The following is a 27,794-nucleotide window of genomic DNA, read 5'->3' as shown; positions in this document are numbered from 1 at the left end:
ATTTTGGATATTGTTGGTTAAAATGAAAACAAGATAGAACATCACTGGTGGCCAGTTTACAGGCTAGGGAAGGATACCAGCAGATAAACAATTGCCTTCAATCACGTCAACCATTAGTGTGATGGGGAAAGTACAGAACTGGAGGATTAGAAGAACACTCACCTCTCTAAGGGGGATCTAATACTAAGGCAGCAACCTGAGCGTAATTAGGAAAAGGATGGAAAGGGTGGAATAGGAAGAAAAATGTTCCCTATAGAAGTCAATGGGCCAGAAATGAATGTAAAAATGATGTGCTGTTAGAAAAGCAAATATTTCAGAATGGCTGAAATGGAGAACTTCACAAGTGGTAAACATGTGTGGGTACAAAATCATGAAGGAACTTATAGTCCATGCTGGAGAATCAGCCTGAATTCCACAAAATAGAAAGACAGACTGAGATATTTTCAGTAGGGAATAAATGTGGCCATATAGGAAGCTTGGCAAGACTTCTTTGACTACAAGTTAGAGAAGAAATCCATGGAGTGGAGAGGTCAAGTGAAGTAAAAACAGAAAAACTAATTGGAAAATTTCATGGTATTATGGCCTAGAAATAAGGCATTCTAAGAAAACTGAGTAGGAGTGGAAAGAAGTAGGTAGATTTTAAGTTTTTTCATTTGACGGAATGGACAGGTTTTGGTGATGGACTAGATGTGAGAGGTGAGTTGAGGGAAGTTTCACAGAGAATGTCCAGCTTTCTGATTATGTAAGCTAAATGGAGAGTGTTGCATGGAGTTAGAGAACTTAAGAGAACATAATGAAAGACATGATTATAAATTGTACTTTGGGCATGTTATGTTTTAACTATAGATCATTTAAATAGAGATTGTCACTAGATAGCTGGATTCACTGTTTGCACTGTGCCAGACCCAGAGATCTTGTTGGAATCAATACACACTGTAATGATAATTCTAAATAAATATGGCCCACAAAGACTGGAGTCAGAGAATTGGGACATCACAGTGGGAATGAGCTCCTCACAACTGTCCTGGGGATGTTATAATTCCTCTCTGTCATCAATGATACACCAAGCAAACATTTTCCTAAGGGTCATTCCAATGACCTTGTTGCATAAATCTGTTATTAAGTCCCCATTGATCCTTTTTTACCATGATTCAAATCTGCAGGCAATATGCCAGTCGATATGTATATATTGAGTGTCCCATATGTGCTCAGCATGACTGAACCTTCTTCAGAGTAAGAGGAGCTTGAAGAATAAATCACAGTGTTACACATAAAGAAGTAATGTGTCCATTTTTAAAATTAAAGACAGGTTGTTGTCAAAAGCAGGAGTGGTGCAGAAACCAAGAGTCAATGTCCAACCAGGACAGAACCAGTGAAAAGCCAGGAAGAGGACCTGGAGGGCTCAAGACAAGTAAGAAACTTGAGCATCGAAAGAGAGATGTATAATTTGGGACATGCTCAGGCTGACTTGCCCCAAGTGGTGGAGTTGGAAGCATACCAGGGGATTCCAATTCAATCCCATCGAGGTGGCATGTACCAATGCCATCTCACTGTTCCAGGTGATCAGTTTCAGTTCACAGTTGGTCATGGTGAAGGGACTGGGAGTCGAAGGGAGCACATAGACAAGTCTAGTACCTGCTAACGCTAACCGATGGAGTAAATAAAGGGGAGAGTGATCCAACATGGGAAGTGAGATACTCAGCAGACTCATAGAATGGCAGATGTCCTAAATAGCACTCTGGCCTCAGAATCAGCCCTAAAGGCATTCGGAGCTGGCTGAAGAGCTCATGAGAGTATGTCAGGCATGGAAAGCCAAGACACTCTGGCAAAAGATCTCTGCGAGTGAGATCCCAGTGGAAAGAACAGGTCTTCAAAGAAGGAGGTACCTTTCTCTGAAGGGAGGAGAGAACCTCCACTTTGACTATGACCTTGTCTAAACAAGATAAGAGTCGGAGAACTCAGAGGGCTTCCATAGCCTTGGAAACTCATGACTGGAGCATAGGGAGATTACTGATGCCATAGACAGGAGTGTCAATTGGTAAAATCAACAACAGGAGTCACTGTGCACTTACTCCTCATGTAGGATCTCTATCCTTAATGTGCTGTACATTGAGATTTAATGCTATAATGAGTACTCAAACAATATATTTCACTTTGTGTTTCTATGGGGGTGCAAACTGTTGAAATCCTTACTTAATGCATACTAAACTGATCCTCTGTAAAAAAAAAAAAAAAGAAATTATCAATTCCCAACTTGACTCTCACTGAGATTAAACATGACAATAGGTCTGCTCTGATTTCATCATCATTTAAAAATAATCATCTATTATTTTTCACTTTATGTTTCTGTGTGGGAGCAAACTCTTGAAATCCATACTTAATGTATACTAAGCTGATCTTCTGTATATTAAGATAATCGAAAATGAATCTTGATGTGAATGGAAGGGGAGAGGGAGTGGGAAAGGGGAGGGTTGTGGGTGGGAGGGACGGTATTGGGGGGAAGCCATTGTAATCCATAAGTCGTACTTTGGAAAATTATATGCATTAAATAAAAGTTTAAAAAAAAAAAAGAAAAAAAAAAAAAAAAAGAAAGATTGACTCCATTGCTGATCACATACAGAGAGCACCCAGATAGGCCAAATCAGCTTAAAAATTCAAAGTCCTCAAGGAGAGCAAATATTTATTTTATTTTGATTCCTTCACATATCCAGAAACCTATTCTAGTCACTTTTTGATTTGTCGCTCCCCCTCTTCGTGGAGGAACGACACAGGACCCTGCGCTGTTCTTTCGTCTGCTCGGCCCTCCCCGGGTTTGCTGCTGGTTCTTCCCGGGTTGGCTACTATCCCTTCCACCTCCGTGGAAGGGCAGTTCCCCCTGGCCGCATTCCCCACTTCCGCAGGGGAGCGGCACACCGCCGGCCGGTTCTCTCGGGGGCTGCACGGGTTCCCTTAGATGTTCCCCATAGATGTTCCTGGTGCATGCCGTCTCTCTCCTCCTTTATAGTCCTCCTCCGCCAATCCTAACTCGGCTGCCCACACGCCGAGTACGCTGCTCTCCTCCAATCAATAGCAAGTCCTACAGTTTATTAGTTGAACTGGAGGCAGCTGTGCGGAAGCTGTTTACTTCTCTCCCAGCGCCATATTGTGGGAGAGCAGATGCATAGAATAAGTCTTAATTCCAGTAACTCAGTCTAGTCCGGTTGCTCCCCACAGATCCCCCTTTCTTTTTATTTTTTGGCGTTGATACGCGCCTGTCTTCGGTGTCCCGAGGCACACACTCTGCTCTACTTGCTAGAGTTGCCACAGGCTCTTACAAGTCCTATCAATCAGGCAAACCGAATCCGGGTCCTCTCTTCGCCATGTTGTGAGGAGGTTTTTAGGCGCTGATGCGTGCCTGTGTTCGGTGCCCTGCAGCGCATGCTCTGGTCGAGCCTGCAGGGGCTTACAAGCCCTATCAGGCAAACCGAATCCAAGCCTTCTCATTGCCTTATTGTGGGGGAGACTTATTAGTGTTGGTTCGTGCCTATCTTCGGTGACCTGCAGCTCATACTCTGGTCGAGCTGCTTGCTGGCGCTTACTGCCTTAATTAGGCAGACCGAATCCAAGCTTTCTCATTGTTGTATTGTGGGGAAGCCTTACTGATGTTAATTCGTGCCTGTCTTCGGTGACCTGCGGCGCATAAGCTGCTAGCTGCCCGCAGGTGCTCATCGTGCTCATCGCCTCACTTAATCAGGCAGACCGAATCCAAACTTTCACATTGCAGTGTTGTAGGGAGGCCTTTCTATTTCTCTATTTCTCTATCTCCGGGCATTCCTATTTCTCCCATTTTACTTCTATCTTCCAGCATTCCTATTTCTCTTTTACTTCTAAACTTCTGTTTCTCTTATCCCTGCGGCTTCCCGCTCTCATTCTTATCCCCGCGGCTTCCGGGCTGCGCCCGCCCCGAGGCTGCTTCTCCGCAGCTTCAGCCCGCGCCTCTCTCATCTGCGCAGCTTCCCGGCTTTGCACGGCTTGGCTTCGCGCGCTCCGCGGTCTCCACGCCCTTCGCGTCTGCACCACGGCCTCGCGCCAGCCCCGTTCCCTATCTATTCACGCCCCGTGCTCTCTCTGCACGCGACGGCTTCCGCGAGTAACACAGCGTAGCTTACGTGTCTGCCACTAGCATTCAATCTAAGTTCCCCGGGCTAGCCTGGCGAATTCAACCCAGCATACGTCTCCGCCCCATGGTTTGGCTTCCCGTCCTTTGCTCCCCGGGCTAATCAGACGGATCCCAACCAGGCTCACGTTTCAGCTTCTGGTTTCAACTTTTCGCCCCCTATTCCCGGGCTAACTTGAGAATCCCAAAGTGGCTTTCGTATCCGCCTCGGCCTGCACTCGCGGCTTCATTTTCCCTAACATTTTTCTCTACCCGGTATATTTCCCCCAGCTTTCCTCCAACAATATTCCTCCCTCATTTCTCCTGGCCTCTCCCCACAGTCCGCGTCCGAGTCTGTTTGTTCTAGCTTTCACTTTCGCTTTCGACCTTAGAGATTTCTCCCAGCTTCCCCCCGTAGTCCGTATCTGAGTCTATGCCTAGGCTTTCAATAGCTTCTTCCGGCACCTTTTTCGTCCGGCTTTTCCCTAGGCTGTTTGCTAGTTTCTCTCTCCGATATTTTCCCTAGTTCTTCCCGTTTCTTCCCTCCTAAGTTTTTTATCCGTCCTAGGTTTCCTATCCAAGCTAGGTTTCCTATCCGAGTCACGGCACCATTATGTCGCTCCCCCTCTTCGTGGAGGAACGACACAGGACCCTGCGCTGTTCTTTCGTCTGCTCGGCCCTCCCCGGGTTTGCTGCTGGTTCTTCCCGGGTTGGCTACTATCCCTTCCACCTCCGTGGAAGGGCAGTTCCCCCTGGCCGCATTCCCCACTTCCGCAGGGGAGCGGCACACCGCCGGCCGGTTCTCTCAGGGGCTGCACGGGTTCCCTTAGATGTTCCCCATAGATGTTCCTGGTGCATGCCATCTCTCTCCTCCTTTATAGTCCTCCTCCGCCAATCCTAACTCGGCTGCCCACACGCCGAGTACGCTGCTCTCCTCCAATCAATAGCAAGTCCTACAGTTTATTAGTTGAACTGGAGGCAGCTGTGCGGAAGCTGTTTACTTCTCTCCCAGTGCCATATTGTGGGAGAGCAGATGCATAGAATAAGTCTTAATTCCAGTAACTCAGTCTAGTCCGGTTGCTCCCCACATTGATTAAAGGAGTTATTTTTGCCATTATAGTAATTTCTCTATTGTCTAAATCCTTTAGAGGACAACGCCTGAAATATAAGTAGATCTGATTTATTGTTTGTCACTCAGTGAGCAGATTGCATGCTTTGTTCCATTTATTCCTAATACAATCCTATGGAATAAGTTTTGGTTTTATTATTAAGCTTGTTTCAGCCTTGATAAAAATGAGACTTGGAGAAATTCAATCATTTACTCATTTGAAGATATATATTGAAAGTTCCTACATTATTTAGCACCCAGATACATTGATTCCACATATGCAGGATGGAATATTATGCAATATTGAAAATGAACAAACTGTTTCTACATGAAGTAAAATAGAAAAATCTCACAAATGTAATAATGAACTAAAGAATTTATATCAATGAATACTGTATGAGTCTTCTGTTACAAAGGTTCATAAAAGGCAAAATGAATCATTGATACTAGAAACCTGTTATCTCTGGAGAGGGAGGAGAATTCTGCCAGGAAAGGAGCTGGAGGAGGGCTCCATAGTGCTGGTAATACACTATTCTTTTTTTAAAAAAAGGTGTTTTTATTTATTTGAAAGTTAGAGTTACACAGAGATAGGGGAGGCAGAGAGAGAGGTCTTCCATCTAATGGTTCACTCCCCAGTTGGCCGCAATGGCCAGAGCTGAGCCAATCTGAAGCTAGGAGTCAGGAGATTCTTCTGGGTCTCCCATACTGGTGCAGGGGCCCAAGGACATGGGCCATCTTCTACTGCTATCCCAGGCCACAGCAGAGAGCTGGATTGGAAGTGGAACAGCCAGGTCTCAAACCAGTGACCATATGGGATGCTGGCACTTCAGGACAGGACGTTAACCCTTTGTGCCACAGCACCAGCCCCACTACACTATTCCTTGGCCCAGGTGGTGGCTGTGGGGACCTGTACACTTTGTGGAAACTCCTCATAGATTTCATTGTGCAAATTTTCCAGGTTGAGCATCCCTAATTCTAAAACCCAAAACCAAAAATCCTGCAAATTTCAATTTTTTTTGAATGTTGATATGCCACAAGTGGAAAGTTTCACATCTTTCCTCGCTTGATGGTTCACAGTTAAAATATAGCTGTACTAAATAAAATTTAAGAGATGGCAGAATAGGGAGGGAGCTTACTGCTCTAGTCTAAAGGAAGATAGTTTAAAACAATTGGAGAGACTTCAGTCTCAGGGAAGAGTTAGGGAGAAAACTACAGAGGAAACTCCATGCAAATTAGAGGGATACTGTGGACCTATGCACAATTCAGCACCTCAACAAGTAAGAGCCTCAGCACCAGCTTTGAAGTGAGCAGAGACCAGACTGCAGCAACCCAAGGCACTAGCAATAAACCTGCAGGAAGAGCCTGGTGAAAGTACAGCTTGGAGCTCTGTGTAGGACAGTGTACCTTTCTACCTAGAAAAAAGGGGGAGTACCTTTCTCTTGCCCTGACCCCCCAGCACCAGCATCCTATAACTAGCTGAGAGAGGGTGGGCACCATTTTGGACATACATAACAGCTGTACCACCTTGTGTCCATGTGCTCGGCAAGCAGCCAAGAAGAGACACTTGAGTCTGGCTGAAGGAATTGACAGAGGACTGGGTGCTCATGATTGTGGGAACCTTGTGTACAAAGACTGTGAAACACTGTGGCTTCATGGGACAGCACAGGGTGTGGCTGGGACACGGGGCAATCACTGTGGGTGGCTCCATTTCTCAGGCCTCCCACTGCCAACTTGGGTGTCACCTTGGACACTGCCCTCACCCTGGAGCACTGAATAGAAATCTGTGATCCCACCCAGCACATGCCTCTGGGTATTTACTAAGAGTGGGACACTCCACAAAGCCATAGAGGCATAGTCCAAAGACAACAGCCATCACACGAAAAACAAAACAAAAGAAACAAGTGTCCCCACCAATGCCTAATAACAAACACAGAACAAATACAGAAATTCAAGAAATAAGAATAAGGAAGACAACATGATGCCCTCATGTTCTCAAGCTCTCATTTATGAATGAAGGTGAAATAAAGAACTTTGATAACAAACAGTAATCAAAAGAATTTGTCACCACTCATCCAGCTTTACAAAAGAATCTTCAGGATGTGCTACATGCAGAAACACAGAAACAAGACCATCTCCATGAAAGAAGGTGAAGGCAGAAAATCTCCCAGAAAATGTACAAAGGAAATCCAAAGTAAACATTGGAACATTTATGGAAAAATGGCAGGGCCAAGGTGTTACTTACAATAGTCACCTTGAATGTAAATGGTTTCAATTCTCCAATTAAAAGACACAGACTGGCTGAATGGGAAAAAGAAGCCCAACTATTTGCTGGCTACAAGAAACACTTCTCACCAACAAAGATAAACACAGAGTGAAAGTGAAAGAATGGAAAAAAAAGATATTCCATGCTAACAGAAACCAAAAAAATGCCGGTATAGCTATCCTAATCTCAGATAAAATAGATTTTAACACAAAATCTGTTATAAGAGAAAAAAAGGACACATGTAATGATTAAGGAATCAATTTGACAGGATGATGTGACTATAAATAAATGTCTATGCATCCAATTACATAAAACTTGGCTATTTAAAAGAAATGCTAATGGATCTAAAAGGAGACATAAACTCCAATACAATAATAATGTGGCACTTCAATACCCCATTCTCAGCAAAGTATAGATCAACCAGACTGAAAATCAGCAAGGAATGAGCAGAGTTAATCGATATTATAAATCAAATGGACCTAATGTGTATCTACAGAACTTTTCATCCTACCACTGAAGAATACACATTCTTCTCACTAGTGAATGGACTTTTCTCTGGGATTGACCACATGCTAGGCAATAAAGCAAGTCTCAGCAATTTAAAAAGAATCAAAATCATACCATGTGTCTTCTATGACCACAAAGGAATGAAGCTGGAAATCAACAAGCCAAGAATTTCTAGAATATATGCAAACACATGGAGACTGAACAACATGTGACTGAATGAACAGGGAGTCATTAAAGAAATCAAAAGACAAAGAAAAAAGTTCTGGAAACAAATGAAGATGACAATCCAACATATCAAAAAATTTATAAGATATAGCAAAAGCAGGTTAAGAGGAAAGTTTATAGCAGTTGGTTCCTACAGCAAGAAATTGGAACAGCACCAAATAAATGAACTATCAGTGAATCTCAAGGATCTAGAAAACCAACAGAAAATCAAACCCAATACTAGTAGAAGAAAAGAAATAATTAAATTAGAGAAGAAATAAGCAAAATTGAAACAAAAAGTACAAAACATCAGTGAAATGAAGAGCTATTTTTGAAAAAATAAATAAAATTCACACACCTGTGGCAAAACTAACAAAAAAGGAGAGAAAAGACCCAAATCAATAAAATCAGAGATGAAAAAGGGAATGTAACAACAGAAAACACAGAAATAGAATCATTAGAAATTACTACAAAGAGCTATATGCCAACAAATTGGGAAACCTAGAATAAGTGGATAGATTCCTGGAAACTTCAACCTACCTAAATTGAACCATGAAAACACGAAAAACCTAAACAAAGCAATAACCAAGGCTGAAATTGAATCGATAATAAAAACCCTCACAAGAAGAAAAAGCTCAGTACCAGATGGCTTCCCTGCTGAATTCTACCAGACATTGAAAGAGCTAACCCCAATTCTTATCAAGTTACTCAAAACAATTGAAAGGGAAGGAAACCTTCCAAACCTCTTCTGTGAAGCCAGCATCATCTTAATTCCAAAACTTAACAAAGAAACAGCAGAGAAAGAGACCTACGGACCAATTTCTCTGATGAACATAGATGCAAGAACCCTCAACAAAGTGCTAACCCACTGAATCCAATAACACATCAAAAAGATCATTCACTTGGACAAAGGGGGATTTATCCTTTGTAGGCAGGGATGGTTCAACATTGGCAAATCAATAAATGTGTTATATCACATTAATAAACTGAAGAACAAAAACCATAAGATTATTTCAAAATATTCAGAGAAAGAATTTGATAAAATATAACATCCTTGCATGGAAAAAAAAAAAAAACCTTAAGCAAATTGAATATAAAAGGAACATTCTTCAACAAAATCAGGGCAATTGATAGCAAACCTGTCTTCAGCATCCCATTGAATGGGGAAAAGTTGAAAGCATTTCCACCAGATGTGAAACCAGACAAGGATGCCTGCTCTCACCATTGCTATTCAATAAGGTCCTATAATTTTTTAACTAGAGCCATAAGTCCAGAAGAATAAATAAAAGAGATACAAATTGGGAAGGAGGAAGTCAAAATATTCCTATTTGCAGATGACGTGATTCTACATATATTGGATCCAAAAGATACCTTTGTAGAGACTATTGGAACTCTATATGAGTTGGGGAAAGTTGCAGGATACAAATGAGAAACAGTGACTTGATCAGCTCTTGTCCTGACGGTTGATGTACAATGTAATACTTTATCCATTTTAGTATTTTTTTTTGTTCTAGTACCATTGGTTGAACTCTGTAATTAACACACAATTATTCTTAGGTGTTTAAATTTTAACTGAAAAGTGATACCTGTTAGGAATTTGGAAAACATTATGCTGAGTGAAATAAGCCAATCCCAAAGGGACAAATACCACTTGTTCTCCCTGATAGGTGACAACTAACTGAGCACCAAAAAAGAAACCTGTTAAAGTGAAATGAACACTAGGAGAAATGGTGACTTGATCAGCCCTCACCCTGACTGTTGATGAGCAACTTAATATGTTATCCCTCTTAGTATTTTTTTTTTTGTTCTACTTAATACTTTTGGTTGAATACTGTAATCAATACACAATTCATCTTAAGTGCTGAAACTTAAATGAAAAGTGATCACTGTTAAATATAAGAGTGGGAATAAGAGAGGGAAGAGATGTGCAATTCGGGACATGCTCAAGCTGACTTACCTCAAACGGTAGAGTTAGAAACATACCAGGGGATTCCAATTCAATCCCATCAAGGTGGCATGTACCAATGCCATCTCACTAGTCCCAGTGATCAAGTTCTGTTCACAATTGATCATAATGATAGGACTAAGAGCCAAAGGGATCACATAAACAAGACTAGTGTCTGCAAATACTAGCTGATAGAATCAAAAAGGGAGAGAATGATCCAACATGGGAAGTGAGATACACAGCAGACCCATAGAATGGCAGATGTCCTAAACAACACTCTGGCCTCAGAATCAGTCCTTAAGGCATACGGATCTGGCTGAAAAGCCCATGAGAGTATTTCAGGCATGGAAAGCCAAGACACTCTGGGGAAAAAAAAACTAAATGAAAGATCTCTGCAAGTGAGAACCCAGTGGAAAGAATGGGTCATCAAGGAAGGAGGTACCTTTCTCTGAAGGGAGGAGAGAACTTCCACTTTGACCATGGCCTTGTCTAAATATGATCAGAGTCAGTGAACTCAGGGGGCTTCCATAGCCTTGGCAACTCATGACAAGAGCCTAGGGTGATTACTGATGCCATAAACAAGAGTGTCAATTTGTTAAGTCAACAACAGGAGTCACTGTGCACTTACTCCTCACGTAGGATCTTTGTCCTTAGTGTGCTGTACATTGAGATTTAATGCTCTAACTAGTACTCAAACAGTATTTTTCACTTTATGTTTCTGTGTGGGAGCAAACTGTTGAAATCTTTACTTAATGTATGCTAAACTGATCTTCTGTATATAAAGAGAATCGAAAATGAATCATGATGTGAATGGAAGGGGAGAGGGAGTGGGAAAGGGGAGGGTTGCGGGTGGGAGGGACGTTATGGGGGAGAAGCCATTGTAATCCATAAGCTGTACTTTGGAAATTTATATTCATTAAATAAAAGTTAAAAAAAAAGAAAAAAGAAAACTCAAAAAATAAATAAATAAATAAAATCAACAAACAAAAATCAATAGATTTTTTATATACAGACAATGCTATGGACTAGAAAGGACTTCTAGGATCAATCCCATTCAGAATAGCTGCAAAAAAAAAAATCAAATACCTTGGAATAAATTTAACCAAGGATGTCAAATATCTCTATGATGAGAATTTCAAACTATTGAAGAAATAGAAGGCACAAAAGATGGAAAAATTTTCCATGTTCATGGATAGGAAGAATCAGTATAATCAAAATGTCCATACTATCAAAAGCAATTTACAGATTCAATGCAATACCAATCAAAATACCAAGGAGATTCTTCTCAGTGAAAAAAATAATGCTGAAATTCATATGGAAACACAAGAGACCTGAATACTAAAGCAAGCTTATACAACATAACAAAACCAGAGGCATCACAATTCCAGATTTCAAGACATACTACTGGGCAGTTATATTCAAAACAGCCTTGTTCTGGTATAAAAACAAATGGACAGGCCAATGGAACAGAATAGAAATGCCAGAAATCAACCCACACATCTACAACCAACTTGTCTTTGACAAAGGAGCTAAAATGAATCCCTGGAACAAGAAGATTCTCTTCAACTAATGGTGCTGTGAAAACTGGATCTCTACATGCAGAAGCATGAAGCAAGACAATTTACACCTTAAACAAAAATCCTAAATCTATGATCCAATACCATCAAATTATTAGAGAACATTGGGGAAACCCTGCAAGACATTGACACAGGCAAATAGTCCTTGGAAGAGACTCCAGAGTCACAGGCAACCAAAGCCAAAATTGACAGATGGGATTACATCTAATTGTGAAGCTTCTGTACTGCAAAAGAAACACTCAACAATGTTAAGAGGTAACTGACAGAATTGGAGAAATTATTTGCAAACTATGCCACTTATAAAAAGGTTTAATAACCAGATTATATAAAGAGATGAAAAAACTCAATAACAACAAAGCAAACAATCCAGTTAAGAAATGGTCAAAGTACTTAAATGGGCATTTTTCAAAAGAGGAAATCCAAATGGCCAACAGACACATAAAAAAAGTGCTCAGGATCACTAGCCATCAAGGAAATGAAAGTCAAAACTACAATGAGGTTTCACCTCAACCCATTAGAATGGCTTTCATACAAAAATCAACCAACAGAAATGCTGGCAAGGATGTGGGGGAAATCATACCCCAATCCACTGTTGATGAAAGTGTAAATTATACGGCCACCATGTAAGAGAATATGGAAATACTTCAGATACAACCTACCATATGACCCAGCCATCCCACTCCTGAGAATTTACCCAAGGGAAATGAAATCAGCATCTGAAAGATTTATCTGCTTATTGCAGCTCAATTAACAATAACTAATATATGGAATCGACCCAGATATCCAACTAGTGACTGGATAAAGAAATTATGGTATATTTACATGATAAAATACTACACAGTGGCAACAAAATGAAATCCTTTCATTTGCAACAAAATCAATGATATGGAATACATCATATTTAGTTTGATAAGCCAGACCCAAGACGACAAATATTGTATGTTCTCCCTGATCTGTGATAACTAATAGAGCACTTTAAAAGATGATATAGAAGTGAAATTGACACACTTTGAAATCAATGACTTTGTACAGCCTCTGCCTTGACTGCTGAGGAACAGTTTTTTTTTTTTTAAATACTATTTGTTGAACTTTTTACTTAGTATATAGATAATCATATGTATATAAAGTTAATTAAAATAGATATTAGCAATAAATAATAATGTGAATAGAAGAAAGAATAGAGGGGATAGAGGAATAAGAAGGGTGGGTGTGTGGGTGGGAGGGTGATGGTTATGGTGAGAAGAATCGCTATGTTCCTAAAGTTCTACTTATTAAATACATGAAGTTTGTATTCTTTAAATAAAAAGTTTCTCGGTGGGGGGAACCCTATTTCTCACAAAACAAATATAGCTGCTCTAAAAATATTGTATAAAATTACCTTCGCACTATGTGTGTGAGGGGTATATGATCATCATGTTAGACTTGAGTCTATCCCCAAGATATCTCCTTGCATGTGTAAATATTTCAGAATCTCAAAGATACAAAATCTGAGACATTTCTAATCTGAGATATTTCAGATAAGAATTATTCAACTGGCATTTCATTAAAAAGTGTTTATTTAGGGCTGGCATTTTGGTGTAGTGATGGAAGTCACTGCATAATGCCAGCATCCCATATTGGTGCCATTTCTCCTCCCAGCTGATCTACTTCCAGTTGAGCTCCCTGCTAATGCCTGAAAAACAGAGGAAGATGGTTCAAGTAGCTCAGCCCACACCACCCACGTGGGAGACCCAGAAGAAGCTCCTGGCCCCTGTTTTGGTCTGGCCCAGCCCTAGCCATTGGTGGAAGTTTGGGGGGTGAATCAGCTGATGGGAGATCTCTCTCTCTCTCTCTCTCTCTGTGTGTTTGTGTGTGTGTGTGTGTATCTCCCTCTCTGTAACTGCCTTTCAAATAAATAAATATCTTTTGAAAAGTATTTATTTGAAGAAATAGAGATATGTTTTCTCTTGGCAAACAGTAAAGGGTGAAAAGCAGCGATGAAAGTGAAAGACGTCAACAGTTGAGAACTGACTATGCTCTGGCTCAGCGTGATTGTCATGAGCACTTTATGTCCATTCTCCCTACTTCTAAGTGAAAAAATCAGGATTCCTGCTCATACTGGGAGGAAAGCACCAAAGCCTGCCTGCAAGTCTGTTTATTCAGGCCTTTTCTTCTTATGAAAAGTTTGGTCCAGATCAGTCTTCATCTAGCAACCCTGGTCTCCTTCATGTTTACCTGAACTCACCATGCCCCTCACCCCAGGATCTTTGCATTTGCTGATTTCTTGGTGTGAACTGTTAGTCTCTCTTTTCCTTTGTTGTTCTTTTAGCTCTCAGCTCAAGGATACTCCTTGGGAAAATTTTCCCAATCTTCCGTTAGCAGTCTGTACCCTGGCTGTTTCCTTCCATCCTCTCAGTGCACACTTTCACTAGTGGGATGAGTTATTTATGATCTGTCCCCCTTGGTGGACTGTAAGCACCATGGGAGAACCTTCAAGTAATCTGTGTTGGTGTCAGCATGTATTGCAGTCTACACCCACTACTGTATCCCTAGTACAAGTACAGACCTGGCTAATGGCTAATGTTCAGCAAATATTTGTCAAAAAACCTGTTAAAAAGATGATTTCTACAAGGTTACAGGGCTGGTACATTTATGTATATAAGTATTTCATCTAAATTTAACAACAAAAACTATTTCTAATTACTTTGTAAATTATTATGATAAGAGCTAGATAATTAAGTCTCTGATATCAAATCAAGCATCTCTTTAATACCTAAACTACAGCTCAAAGCTGTTAGCTTCTTATCTGTTTTCTTTTAAAAACTGTAATTTCATTTTGCTTCTCTTTGCTCTCCCTTAACAGCCTCTATTCTACTAATTTATATATAGATACCCAGACAAAAAATCCATATGCCAACATTAATATGGGCTCAGAGAAATAACCAGGAAAGTAATCCACCATAAACATCTAAATTGATACTAAAACTGTAACTAAAAATATTACTTGGACCTGGCATCTGCACCTATAATTTAGTAGAGTGTGGTTTTCTTTACATAATGCATATTTCCCTTTAAAAATGGAGAACTGCTATTGAATTGTGCCAGAAAGAGCCAGAGCTATGTTGAACATTCTGCAAACATTCTTTTAAAAGCATGCATCATTTTGACATTTTATTTAGATATATCTTTTAAAAAAAAAGCAATTGCCTCTAAACTAGAAGCTGATGGAAAGCAACTGTAGTTTCTCTTTAAAACCATTTGGGCCTCCAGAGGGGATCAACAATTCAACTCATGGCTATACAGCAACTGTGTGTGTGTATGGCTTCCCTGTGGCAAAGTTCTTAGTTAAACCCATGGATCATATTTTTCTAAGTCAGTTGATATTCTTCAAATGCTATTGCCTGTGTTTCCTCCACTAAATTTAAAGATGAGCCTTTACGGTAGCACTATACAAACTATTTTGCTTTTTCTTATTTCTGCACTCTCTTTTTGCTTTTCTCTTTATGTTCCTACATTGTCAAGTGCAGACTATAAGCAGAAAGTCTCAAAGCTAATAAAAATGAGAAACGCAATCCATTGACTAAAAGTGTGAAAATGCCCTAGTGTTTTCTAGAGGATCTTTTCCTCATTCATGCAGCCCAGCCTTCGAGTAATTGCCCAATAAAGAGTGTACCTGAATATGGGCTGTATCCGTTTATCCTTCTCTGCTCTTTAAACTTAATTGGTCAGGTCTGAAACCAGAACACCACTCACTCAGGACTCTTTGCTGATAGAAAGGCAATATCTTTATTAGCAGTTAACCCAATGACCCAAAAAAACCTGCTCTCTGAAAAATAACAGAAAATGCAGATATGAAGAGATTTGAAGCAGTGATAGTGAGGATACCTCACCTTGGATTCAGAAGATAAACTAATACATAAACACTAAAAAACATAAGGAAATGTGGTCAAGAACATTCTGGTAAACTTCAGAGAACAGGATGGGCAGTGTAGTGAGAGGTAAAGAACACAGGCTTGTGTCAGATACCTGGATTCAACACTGATCAACTCAATCACTCGACAACAGTGGCATGGCACAGTGGTTAGAAGTAGACACGGCAGCCAGGCTAGCTGTAAGCAAATCCCAGGTCCACCACAGACAAGCTGGGAAGGCTTTGGAAAGTACCTTAACTTCTCTGGCTTTGGGATACTCATCTATAAAATGGACATGGCAATGATCATTATTTCAGAAGGTCGCTAGGAGGTTTTATTCAATTAACATACATCAGGTGATTAAAGCTACGCTTGACAATTGTAAGCACTTTATAATCTTGTGGTTTCTTTTTTTCCCCGTGTGCCTGTAATGGTCAAACTCTCATGTTAAGAACTGAGTTTGTTACAAAGGCAATGAAACGAGAACTATCCCTCATTTTGTAAGCCACTATTTATATGCTTTTGAAAGGAGTAGAGTTATGAGAGAAAACAGCAGGACTTCCAGGGACCTGATTTACTGGCTGGTGAGAAAAGGAACTATCTGGAAAAGGCATCATTGAGTCTGAAGGCTTCAGCTTGAGGGGATGAGAAAGAGTTGGGGACCAAAATGAGACACCTTTGAGTCAGCTCGCTTACCTGCATCACAAACCAAGCTGCCTGGGGTGGAGTCCTTGTTCTGCTCCTGATCAGTCTTGACTGTTGTGGACATTTTGGTAATGAGCCAGCAGATAGAAGAGTTCCGTCTCTGACTCACACACATGAACACATTCTTTCTTTGTCTCTCTGCCTTTCAAATAAATAAATAATATTAATGCCAATCAGAGGAAACAGCATGTGCAAGGCACTGAGCAAAACACATTGGCCACTTTTGAGGAGCTTGTGTAAGTAAAGCACATATGTCAGGAACATAGGAAAGTTGGTAAAATAGGTGAGACATGAGGCTGGAGGAATGGGGAGGGGCCAAACCATCAATGCCAAGCTGAGGATGCCTTATTCTAGGAACAATGGGACACTATTGAAGGGTCTTATGGAGAGGAGGGATAGAGTCAGGTCTTCAAAAGTGAATAGACTTTGATTTCAGAGCAGATGTATATTTACAAAATAAAATTGGGCAGAAAGTCCAGAGCATTCCCATATAACACTCTGTTTCCTCCACTTCAGCACATATTTTCCGCTGTTGTTAACATCTTGCATTAGTGGGGTGCATCTGTTACACTCAATAAACCGCTGCCAATACATTATTATCAGCTAAGGCCTATAGCTTAAATTAGGGCTCATCTTTGAGCTGTGAGGCTCCATGGGTTTTGACAAATACATGATGTCATATACCCGCTGTTCCTGCAGCACGCAGAATAGCTTCACTACCCTCCACAATTTTTATCTTAAAAAGACCAGAGAAATATTTCAATATGGAAAATACGGCTGCAGTCTAGGTGGAGATGAAACACTAGGTAAATGATTGTTGCTGCTCCACAAGGGACAAAGATGGAGGCATGGAAAGAAAAAGAATGGACACGATAAACATGGGTTTGAGTCATGGGTTTGGTGGGGCTTTGAGTCATGAGTTTGGTGGGGCACGCTAATCCTGACAGGTGAAATGCTCTACACTTCAACCTCACAACCTCAGTCACCTCTTGTAAGAGAAGTACAATTCTTGCTTGCATCATGTCCAATGAACATTGGCAAAGTGGGTTTACCTCAGGCTATCTGGCATCCACGGAACTTGCAGGACTGTCCAATCTCTGCCCCACCCTGTTCCCTTAGAATGCTTTCCACTCATGAGGTCAGAGAAGAGTGCGGAGGGAGAAGCAGATCACTTCCACTCATCTTGCAGTGGCCAAGATTCAGCCCTATTGCCTTTTACTGCCACAAATTTGAGGAAATACAGTGCTATTGTAGGCTTGATAAGAAGAGATTTGATGAGCACATAGAAGACACCAGAAGGTAAAGGAAAAGGTGATGTAAAACTGACTTCTGGATTTTGAGTTGAGCTGTTGGATTTATACGGGTGCTGAGATGAAGACTGGAGGACAAGAATTGAATGAGAAGGGGGAACAGAGATCAGAATGCAGTTTTAGATCTCAGCTCCTCCATTTAACTCTGTTTCTGCAGGTAATGCATTTAACATCTCTATGTCTGTTTCCTCATCTGTAATGGACAGATAACAATGGCTCTTACTTTGGTAAGCAGACTTCATGAAATAACTCAAGCAAAGCACTTAGTACCATGCCTGGTACTTCCCAAGCACTCAAAAACAATTGCTATTACCGTTATTGTTCTTGCTTTTGTTAAGCACTAGATTGGATGTAGGGATGGCACATAATACATAATCTCCCAATGCTTCCTGAAACATAGTACTTGAGGCATCTACTTGTCTTATTAACTGCCCTTTGTTATGACAGAACATACAAAGACATTTCAGGCCTACAGAACCCACATCTAACTTGCACTGAATTCCTTGGAATTTGGGGTGGCACCACTTCAGACTTTGATGAGACCAATCCTGGCTTAAGTAGGAAAATGAAAGCGGAAGGCATTCAGGCCAACAGAGTGCACTCCCAGAGAGAAGTTCCGACTGCGACTTTGCTCAAAAACACCATCAGCTCGATGTAAAGTGAGGGAAATCTGTAAAGGGGCTAGTGTGCTAGGAATTTATTTATTCGCATCCTTCCACTCTACACAAGTCTTGCAATTTCTAATCTTTCCTATTCTCTGAGTAAGGCTGAGGTCAGAGATCAAAGAATTTGGTGCATAGTTTTTAATATTGTTTTAGTGTCCATCTTAAAAAGAATATTCATTTTTTTCCTGGAAAAGAAACTCTAGTTTCCTGTTTGGAAAAATGTTTCTGCTTCCTCAGATCATCTGTCCAGGAATGGAGCAAGTGATCAGGGCTAAGGCAAGAAGGCTATTCAGTTCTCACATCATAGTGATTGACTAAGGGCAAATTTTGTCCACAGTGGCCAAATCCATAGTAATCTTAGGATCAGTATGAGACCCAGCAGGAAAAAAAAAATTTCTCCTTTGTGTTGGACTTGAACCTGGGAGGGTATGAGAGAGAGGAATACTAAGCTGGGAAGACAGAGAGGAAAGGAGAAATGCTGGTCTCCTCTCACAGTATTTCCTTCTGTTCACTCTTACAGCTTTTGCTTCTGCACCTGTTCTATTAATTTACAACTTTCTATCATGCCCACAATTACTTATTTATCTATCCACTCATGTCTACTAGAATTTAGCCTTCTTAAGGAAAATGATGACTTCTCATTTGTCTCTATATCTTCCAGTTACCAAAAGTCTTATCAGAGGGCCAAGAAGTAGAAATAAAATAATGTTGAATATATCTTAGTTGGTTCCCCCAGTTTTTGTGCAGTGGATCCTAAAGCAAAAACCTAGAACTCTTGATAATTTGTGGATTTACCAAGAGTCCTTGAACACACTGAGAATTGCCTAATGAACTATGTCATTAATATGTCACATACCTAAAATGCTGTAAAATACAATCAATTTTATTTGCTAATCTCTTATGAGTAAAATGAAATTTTTCTTGATTTTACTAATTAATCCATGGTAGATATTTTCAATATGTCACATGTTGCCTAATATACCTAGACACATACCACACCTGAATCCTTAAAATAAGCCAGGCACTGTGCAAAGAAAAACTTAAGAGACATCATGTGGCCTAAGTTTCTGTAGCAGTCTCTTCATGGGTACTACTGTCTACAGCAACACTAGTGCTTTTCCAAAATTTGACATTACAATATGAGTAGAAAATGCTAATACTGTAGGGCTCACTGTGGCCACAGTACAAAGATGGTTGCACATGGAAGTATCTGCACTGAGTTGTGGCTCTTCTGAATGAAGGGGCAGTTAGCTTGGCACAACGAAAATATGTTCATGGCACTGCACTGTGCTACAGTTTAGTGGATAATTTTAAATCCCATAGCACTGAATGCTGCATCTTCAGATCACAAACCTACCTGTTCTCCATATTCTTGCCTCTTCCAATCCCTCTGGCCCCATTTCTCTCTCTCTCTCCTTCAGAGGTAAGTAGTTGCATGTGCTGTATTTTCTACCTTACTGCAGTGTTGGATTATCACAAAGGCCCTGTGCACACTTTGTTGTGCATTCGTCTGTATCTCTATTTCCAAGTGAGAAAATTGATGGAGAGAGAGCTTCATGTTCCCAAGGTAAGGACGTGGACCCAGGCAAGTCTAAATCTAGAGTTAGCAAGCATACACATTGCTATATAGTGGCTGTTACTATACTTTTAAATCAAATCTCATTTTCTTCATTGACTTTCTTCTGGTTGAAGAATACAATTGAATAAGATGGTTTCTGATCAGCCATCTTTTCCCTGGTGTCTTTTAATTTAGTTTTGTGCAAGAAATGGCTTTGAGAATCTTTAACCTACCATTATCTCTGATGTACACTTTTGCAACTTTCATTACTTCATCCTGTTTGGAGTGGCTTTATAGATTTGCTGCTCACAGAGGTTGTACTTGGGAAATACTAGCTAATGTACATTTAATTAAAATTATATACAAGGGGGACAATGTGTATATGGATGGGAAAGGAGTCTGAGGAATGAAAATGGGCAGGAAATCATGAACTCTTGTTACCAGTGACATTCTGTACAGATGGCCCCAAAGTTGAAGTATCAACGTGTGGCAGAAACAATCAAGTTATACAGCACTAATCTGATACAAGCAGCTGCTTGTCAGAATGTTGAAGATGCAGCTGATTAGGCTTTGGTCTTTCTCTAATAAAAATTTTGTACTGTTAAGATAGACAACAAATGTCTATGGAATCTTAATTGTCTTTTATTTCCTCTCATCTCCCCTACCTCAAATGATTCACTATTAATAGAATCCTAAGTTTGCAGGTATAAAAACTGCTTAATTGACTTTGACATAAAAAGCTATGTTCTTAAAATTTACTTTTATAATCAAATTGGTTTTTTTTCAACAAATTGTTGAAACATGTAGAGTGAATTGTGATATTCTTATATATATAAACATTTAGAAGTATTAAATTAAGCTGTTTAACATTTCTGTAACCTTGATTATTTGTGATTTTTTGTAATGACATTTAAATTCTACTCTCTTGGAAAATTTCAAATATATGTTACTGTTAACTATAGTCAGCATGCTGTGTAATAGATCTCAAAACTTCTACCTCTTGTCTAACTGAAACCTTGTACTCTTTAATCAAAATTTCTGCATTTCCCATGCCTTTCCAGCCCCTTGGTAAACACCATTCTAATCTCTTCATCTATGAATTTGACTTTTAAACTCTGAATATGTGTGCAATTACCCACTACTTCTCTTTCTGTTCCTAGTTTATTTCACTGACCATATGTCATCCAGTTAAATGCATATTGGAGTTAACAGGATATTTCATTATGGAGTTGGTACAAAATTTGGCACAGTGGAATCGTAAACAGGGGTCTATGGGAAGAGAGTTGGAAACAGGAGTATCAACATGGTCATTACAAATGAAGGTTGTTAAACAATGGAACTAGCAATAATGATTAGTTGGTTGATGAACACCTCTCCCTTTCTTCATTCTGGTGACATGTCAGAAAAGAATAGGATCCATGCAATGACCAAGGAGGTGACTGGTCGTTGTGTGTAAAGTACACTGTGGAAGCAGATTTTTCTGAGTTCAAATCTTGTACCTGACCTATATTAGTGTAACCTTGAACAATTACTTAGCTTCTCTGTGCTTCAACTTTCTCATCTGGAAAGTTGGTTAAGAGTAGTTATCTCATTTGATTGTTACAAGGACAAATGTGTTAATGCAAGAAAAGGAATAAGAAACAGACTTGATCCAAAAGTTAAAAGTTGACAAACATTGAGAAAGCTATGGAGAAAAATCATGTTTGTTAGAAATGTAAATTGTACATACATTATGGAAAATACTATGTAGACACATTTAAAAAATAAAAATAGAATTACTACAGGATCCAGCCAGCTCATTACTGTGTGTTTATTCAAAGGAAATTATGAAAAGGTAGCTAAACTCCGATGTTCCTTAAAGCATTAGTCACAATGTTCAAGATATGGAAATATCTTGTATGTATCTTTCAACATAAGAATCAAGAAAGAAACTATAATACATACATACATGTATATGCATATAAACATACGAATAGCCTATCATATTGTTCTGCTTTTAAACATAAGAAAATCTGAGACTGACACTGTGGTGTAGTGGATAATGCTGCACTGGCAATGCCAGCATACTGTGTGAGCACCAGCTCGTGTCCCAGTTGCTCCACTTCTGATCCACCTCTGTGCTGATGGCTTGGGAAACACAGTGGAAGATGGCTCAAGTGCTTGGACTTCAGTTCATTGGCACCTGCCACCCACATGGGAAACCCAAAAGAAGCTCCTGTCTCTTGGCTTCAGCCTGGCCTAACCCCGGCCATTGAGACCATCAGGGGAGTGAGCCAGAAGATGGAAGATATCTCTTTCTCTCAATGTGTGTGTGTGTGTGTGTGTGTGTAAACTCTGACTTTCAAGTAAATAAATAAATCTTTTTAAAAAGTAAGAAAATCTGGGGCAGATGTTTGCCTTAGTGGCTAATATATGGATTGGTACACTGCATCCCCTATCAGAGTGGTTGGATTCTTATCACCCCTGTGGGAGGCTTGAATTGGGTTCTTTGTTCCCAGCCTCAGCCCAGTTCAACCCAGTTCAACCATCACCGATATTTGGGGAGTTATTCAAAAGATGGGATATCTCTCTCTCTCTCTCTCTCTCTCCCTCTCTCCCTCTCTCCCTCCCTCCCTCCCTCCCTTCCTCTCATAAAGAACACTATTTTGGGCCGGAACCATGGCTCAATAAGCTAATCCTCCACCTAGCAGCACTGGCACACCAGGTTCTAGTCCTGGTCGGGGCGCCGGATTCTGTCCCAGTTGCCCCTCTTCCAGGCCAGCTCTCTGCTGCGGCCCGGGAGGGCAGTGGAGGATGGCCCAAGTCCTTGGGCCCTGCACCCCATAGGAGACCACGATAAGCACCTGGCTCCTGGCTTTGGATCAACGTGGTGCACCAGCCGCAGGGGCCATTGGAGGGTGAACCAACGGCAAAGGAAGACCTTTCTCTCTGTCTCTCTCTCTCTCTCACTGTCCACTCTGCCTGAAAAAAAAAAAACAAAAACACTATTTTAAAAATAAAGAAATTTCACCATTCAGACAACATGGATGAACCCAGATAGTATTGTTCTAGGTACAATAAAAGAAAATCATAGGCTGGTGCTGTGGCTCACTAGGCTAATCAGCCTGTGGCTCTGGTCCCCAGGGTTCTAGTCCCCGTTGGGGCTCTGGATTCTGTCCTGGTTGCTCTTCTAGCCAAGCTCTTTGCTGTGGCCCAGGAGGGCAGTGGAGGATGACCCAAGTACTTGGGCCCTGCACCCGCATGGGAGACCAGGAGTAAGCACCTGGCTTCTGATCAGCGCAGTGAGCTGGCCGTAGCAGCCATTTGGGAGGTGAACCAACGGAAGGAAGACCTTTCTCTCTATCTCTCTCTCTCACTGTCTAACTCTGCTTGTCACAAAAAATAAATAAATAAATAAATAAATAAAAGAAAAGCATAAAGAAAAATATTACATTATTACACTTATGTGGAATCTTTAAAAAGCTGCACCTGTAGAAATAGAACAGTTTTTGACCTAGTCAAGAGGTTTGAGAAATGGGGAGATGTTAGTCAAGGTGTGAAAGTACTTTTCACGAAAGAGTTTGTTAAACCCAGCATCTTTCTTCCTCTCTTTGCTTCCTCACCATGTGATCACCCATCCTCCATTCTCTTGGCTTGTCAGATGCCTAAATAAATGAAGTCACTCCATCCTGGACTGTGAACCTTCCAAACTGCAAACTGAAATTAACCTTCTTTTCTATTAAGTATTTCTATTTTTATTTTCATAAAAAGTTAACTAATATACTTTTCACTCCATAGTATTTCTCCAGCAAATTTCTTCTTTTGATATCTTTTATTAAAAATTTATTTATTTAGTTTGAAAGTCAGAGTTACAAAGAGAAACAGAGATTTTCCATCCCCTGATTCACTCCTGAGATGGTTACTATAGTCAGGGCTGGGCCAGGCCAAAGCCATGAGCCAGGAACTCAGTCTGGGTTTCCCACGTGGGTGGCAGGGGCCAAAACACTTGGGTCATCTTTTGCTAATTTTCCCAGGCCATTATCAGGGTTCTGGATCAGAAGTACAGCAGCCAGAATTCAAGCCAGCACTCATATGAGATGTGGGTGTCACAGGTGTTAGCTTTACCAGCTATGCTACAGTGTTGACCCCAATATTTCAATACCTTGTTTCAATAACCAAGTATATCATAACTCCAAAATTCCTATCTTTAGCCTAGAACATACCTCGGAGTCCTAGAGTTATATCTACCTGACTAATCAATATACCATTAGTGTCTAAAATGTGATTAACTAAGCCATCCCATCTCCCCATATCAGCAAATTCAAATCTGTAGTCATGGACTATTCCACCTTAAATCCCCAAACATTCATCTTCTAGAGTCCCCTCTCCCAGAAAATAGCATCACCTTCGTCAGTTGTGCAAGTCAAAAGTCTACAACCATAATCCTTGAGGCCTCTTTTATTTCCCATGATGAACCTATTATCCAGTCCAATTGATTTTCCATTTTACTGCCTCTTCCTTGACCAAGTTACTATCAGGTCATTCAGTGTTCCTAGGGTCCACATTTGCCTTGCTTTAAAATGATCTCCTTACTGAAAGCCCGAATGCTAGTTTAGATTGCAGACCCAATTATGTCATGAACATCAATTAACCAACGGTATCTAGACAGACAGTGCCATCCCTATTCAAAGTACCAGTGAATTATCCACAGAAATAGAAAAGAATAATCTTTTTTTAAAGATTTATTTTATTTTTGTATTTAGTAAACATAAATTTCCAAAGTACAGTTTATGGATTACAATGGCTTCCCCCACTCCCATAATTTCCCTCCCACTCGCATCCCTCCCATCTCCCGCTCCCTCTCCCATTCCATTCACATCAAGATTCATTTTCAATTATCTTTATATACAGAAGATTGATTCAGTATATATTAAGTAAAGATTTCATCAGTTTATACCCACACAGAAACACAAAGTGTAACATACTGTCTCAGTACTAGTTATAGCATTACTTCACATTGGACAACACATTAAGGACAGATCCCACATGAGAAGTAATTACACAATGACTCCTGTTGTTGACACTCTTGTTTATGGCGTCAGTAATCTCCCTAGGTTCTAGTCATGAGTTGCCAAGGCTATGGAAGCCTTTTGAGTTCGCCGACTTCGATCTTATTCCGACAGGGTCATAGTCAAAGTGGAAGTTCTCTCCTCCCTTCAGAGAAAGGTACCTCCTTCTTTGATGGCCCATTCTTTCCACTGGGATCTCACTTGCAGAGATCTTTCGTTTAGGTCTTCTTTTTTTTTTTTTCCAGGGTGTCTTGGCTTTCCCTGCCTAAAATACTCTCATGGGCTCTTCAGCCATTTCTGAATGCCTTAAGGGCTGATTCTGAGGCCAGAGTGCTATTTAGGACATCTGCCATTCTATGAGTCTGCTGTGTATCCCACTTCCCATGATGGATCATTCTCTCCCTTTTTGATTCTATCAGTTAGTATTCACAGACACTAGTCTTGTTTGTGTGATCTCTTTGACTCTTAGACCTATCAGTGTGATCAACTGTGAACTGAAATTGATCACTTGGACTAGTGAGATGGCATTGGTACATGCCACCTTGATGGGATTGTATTGGAATCCCCTGGCACGATTCTAACTCCACCATTTGGGGCAAGTCCGATTGAGCATGTCCCAAATTGTACATCTCCTTCCTCTCATATTCCCACTCTTATATTTAACAGGGATCACTTTTCAATTAAAATGTAAACACCTAAGATTTTTTTTGTAATACTTTATCCAAAGATTTATTTTATTTTAATGAAAGTCAGAGTTTTACACACACACACACACACACAGAGAGAGAGAGAGAGAGAGAAAGAGAGAGAGAGAGAGTTCTTCCATCTGGCGGTTCACTCCCCAATTGGCCGCAGTGGCTGGAGCTGTGCCGATCCAAAGCCAGAAGCCAGGAGCTTCTTCCGGGTCTCCCACTTAGGTGCAGGGGCCCAAGGACTTGGGCCATCTTCTACTGCTTTCCCAGGCCATAGCAGAGAGCTGGACAGGAACTGGAGCATCCAAGTCTTGAACTGGCGCCACTATGGATGCCAGCACTTCAGGCCAGGGCATTGACCCACTGCACCACAGTGCTGGCCCTGAAAAGAATAATCTTAAAATTTATAGAACCACAAAAAACCCCAAATAGTCAAATCAATCTTAAACAAAAAGAACAATGCTGGAGACATCACACTATGGGACATCAAAATATACTTCAAACACTATATGAAATAAAACAATATGGTATTAACATAAAAGCAGACTCATAGAGCAAAGGAACAGGGTAGATAGCTCAGAACTATATCTACATGTCCACAGCAGCTATTTTCAACACTGACAATATACACTTTGGGGAAAGAAAAAATGGTTCTGGGAGAACTGGATATTCACATGCAAAGAATTAGATAGATCTATATCTCTCATCACATACCAAAACAAACTCAAAAAAGGTAAAGATGTGTGAGACCTGAAACTATTATAAGAAAACATAGAGGAAACACTTCAGGACATTGGCATGGGCCCTGGTTTTTTCGATGAGATTCCAGAAGCACAGGCAACAAAAACAAAAACAGACAAATGGGATTATATCAAACTCAAAAGCTTCTTTACAGCAAAAGGAACAATAAATAGAGCAAAGGGGCAACCTATACAATGTAATATTGCAAACTCTACATCTTACATAATAACAAATTAGTATCTAGAATATATGAATAACTCAATAACAAAATAAAAACTAATGATATCATAAAATTGGGGGAAAGGTCTGGATGGAACATTCACATATCAGAATGCTGGGTTCAGTGCTTGCCTCTGGCTCCTGATCAGAGCTTATTGTTAATGTAGACCACAGGTGTAGTGGTGATAACTCAAATAGTTGGGTCCCTGCCTCCTACATCGAAGACCTGGATAGAGTTCCGAACTCTAAGCTTTGGCTTAGGATGCTCAGCATTGTGGACATTTGTAGCGTGAACCAGCAGAGGGGAACCCTCCTTCTCCGTCTCCCTCTTTGTCTCTCAAATAAAAATAAATAAAAATTTTAAAGACCTGAACATACATTTTTCAAAGAAATGCATACCGGCAATGCGTATAAGAAAAAATGCTCTTTCAGGCATGAAAAGCCACAACATTGTGGCAAAAAAATGTCCTATATAAAGGATTAATACTATTGGTTTAACTCTGTAATTAACACGCATTTATTCTTAGGTGTTTAAATTTTAACTGAAAAGAGATCCCTGTTAAATATAAGAGTGGAAATAAGAGAGGAAGGAGATGTACAATTTGGGACATGCTCAATCGGACTTGCCCCAAATGGTGGAGTTAGAATCGTGCCAGGGGATTCCAATACAATCCCATCAAGGTGGCATGTACCAATGCCATCTCACTAGTCCAAGTGATCAATTTCAGTTCACAGTTGATCACACTGATAGGTCTAAGAGTCAAAGGGATCACACAAACAAGACTAGTGTCTGCGAATACTGATAGAATCAAAAAGGGAGAGAACAATCCATCATGGGAAGTGGGATACACAGCAGACTCATAGAATGGCAAATGTCCTAAATAGCACTCTGGCCTCAGAATCAGCCCACTTCCTTGAAGTGACCTTCAAGGAAGGATGTACTTTTCTCTGAAGGGAGGAGAGAGCTTCCACTTTGTTTATGGCCTTGTCTAAATACTGATGGAGACTGTAGATTCTGAAGACTTCCATAGCCTAGGCAGCTAAAGCCAGGAGCCTCTGGTGATCACTGACATCATACCTAAGAGTGTTAATTGTAAAATGAACAACAGGAGTCACTGTACACTTACTCTTCGTGCAGGACTTCTGTCCTCTATGAGTTGTATTATGAGAATTAACTGTAAAACTTGTTCTGGAAAAGTTTTGTGTGTGTGTATGTGTGTGTGGAAA

The 27,794-nt window shown here is 40.4% G+C and overlaps 1 long non-coding RNA gene across 2 annotated transcripts in view; it reads right to left on the bottom strand.

Annotated features, from left to right (window-relative positions):
* Positions 1–24,607: 24,607 nt before the first annotated feature.
* The window catches only part of LOC149126336 (uncharacterized), a 114,191-nt gene continuing 111,004 nt past the window's right edge, over positions 24,608–27,794 (bottom strand). Inside the window, exon 3 of one of the 2 annotated variants that reach the window (XR_016235926.1) lies at positions 24,608–25,989. This is a non-coding gene — a long non-coding RNA (uncharacterized LOC149126336). The remainder of the gene's footprint in view (positions 25,990–27,794) is intronic. The other variant, XR_016235928.1, reaches the window with a different exon arrangement.

The sequence above is a fragment of the Oryctolagus cuniculus genome, chromosome 6 (assembly GCF_051225735.1).
Source record: "Oryctolagus cuniculus isolate XC-2025 breed Fujian yellow rabbit chromosome 6, ASM5122573v1, whole genome shotgun sequence".
Classification (NCBI taxonomy): domain Eukaryota; kingdom Metazoa; phylum Chordata; class Mammalia; order Lagomorpha; family Leporidae; genus Oryctolagus; species Oryctolagus cuniculus.
The sequence above is the reverse complement of the archived record's forward strand: the minus strand, read 5'-3'. Positions and strand labels throughout refer to the sequence as shown.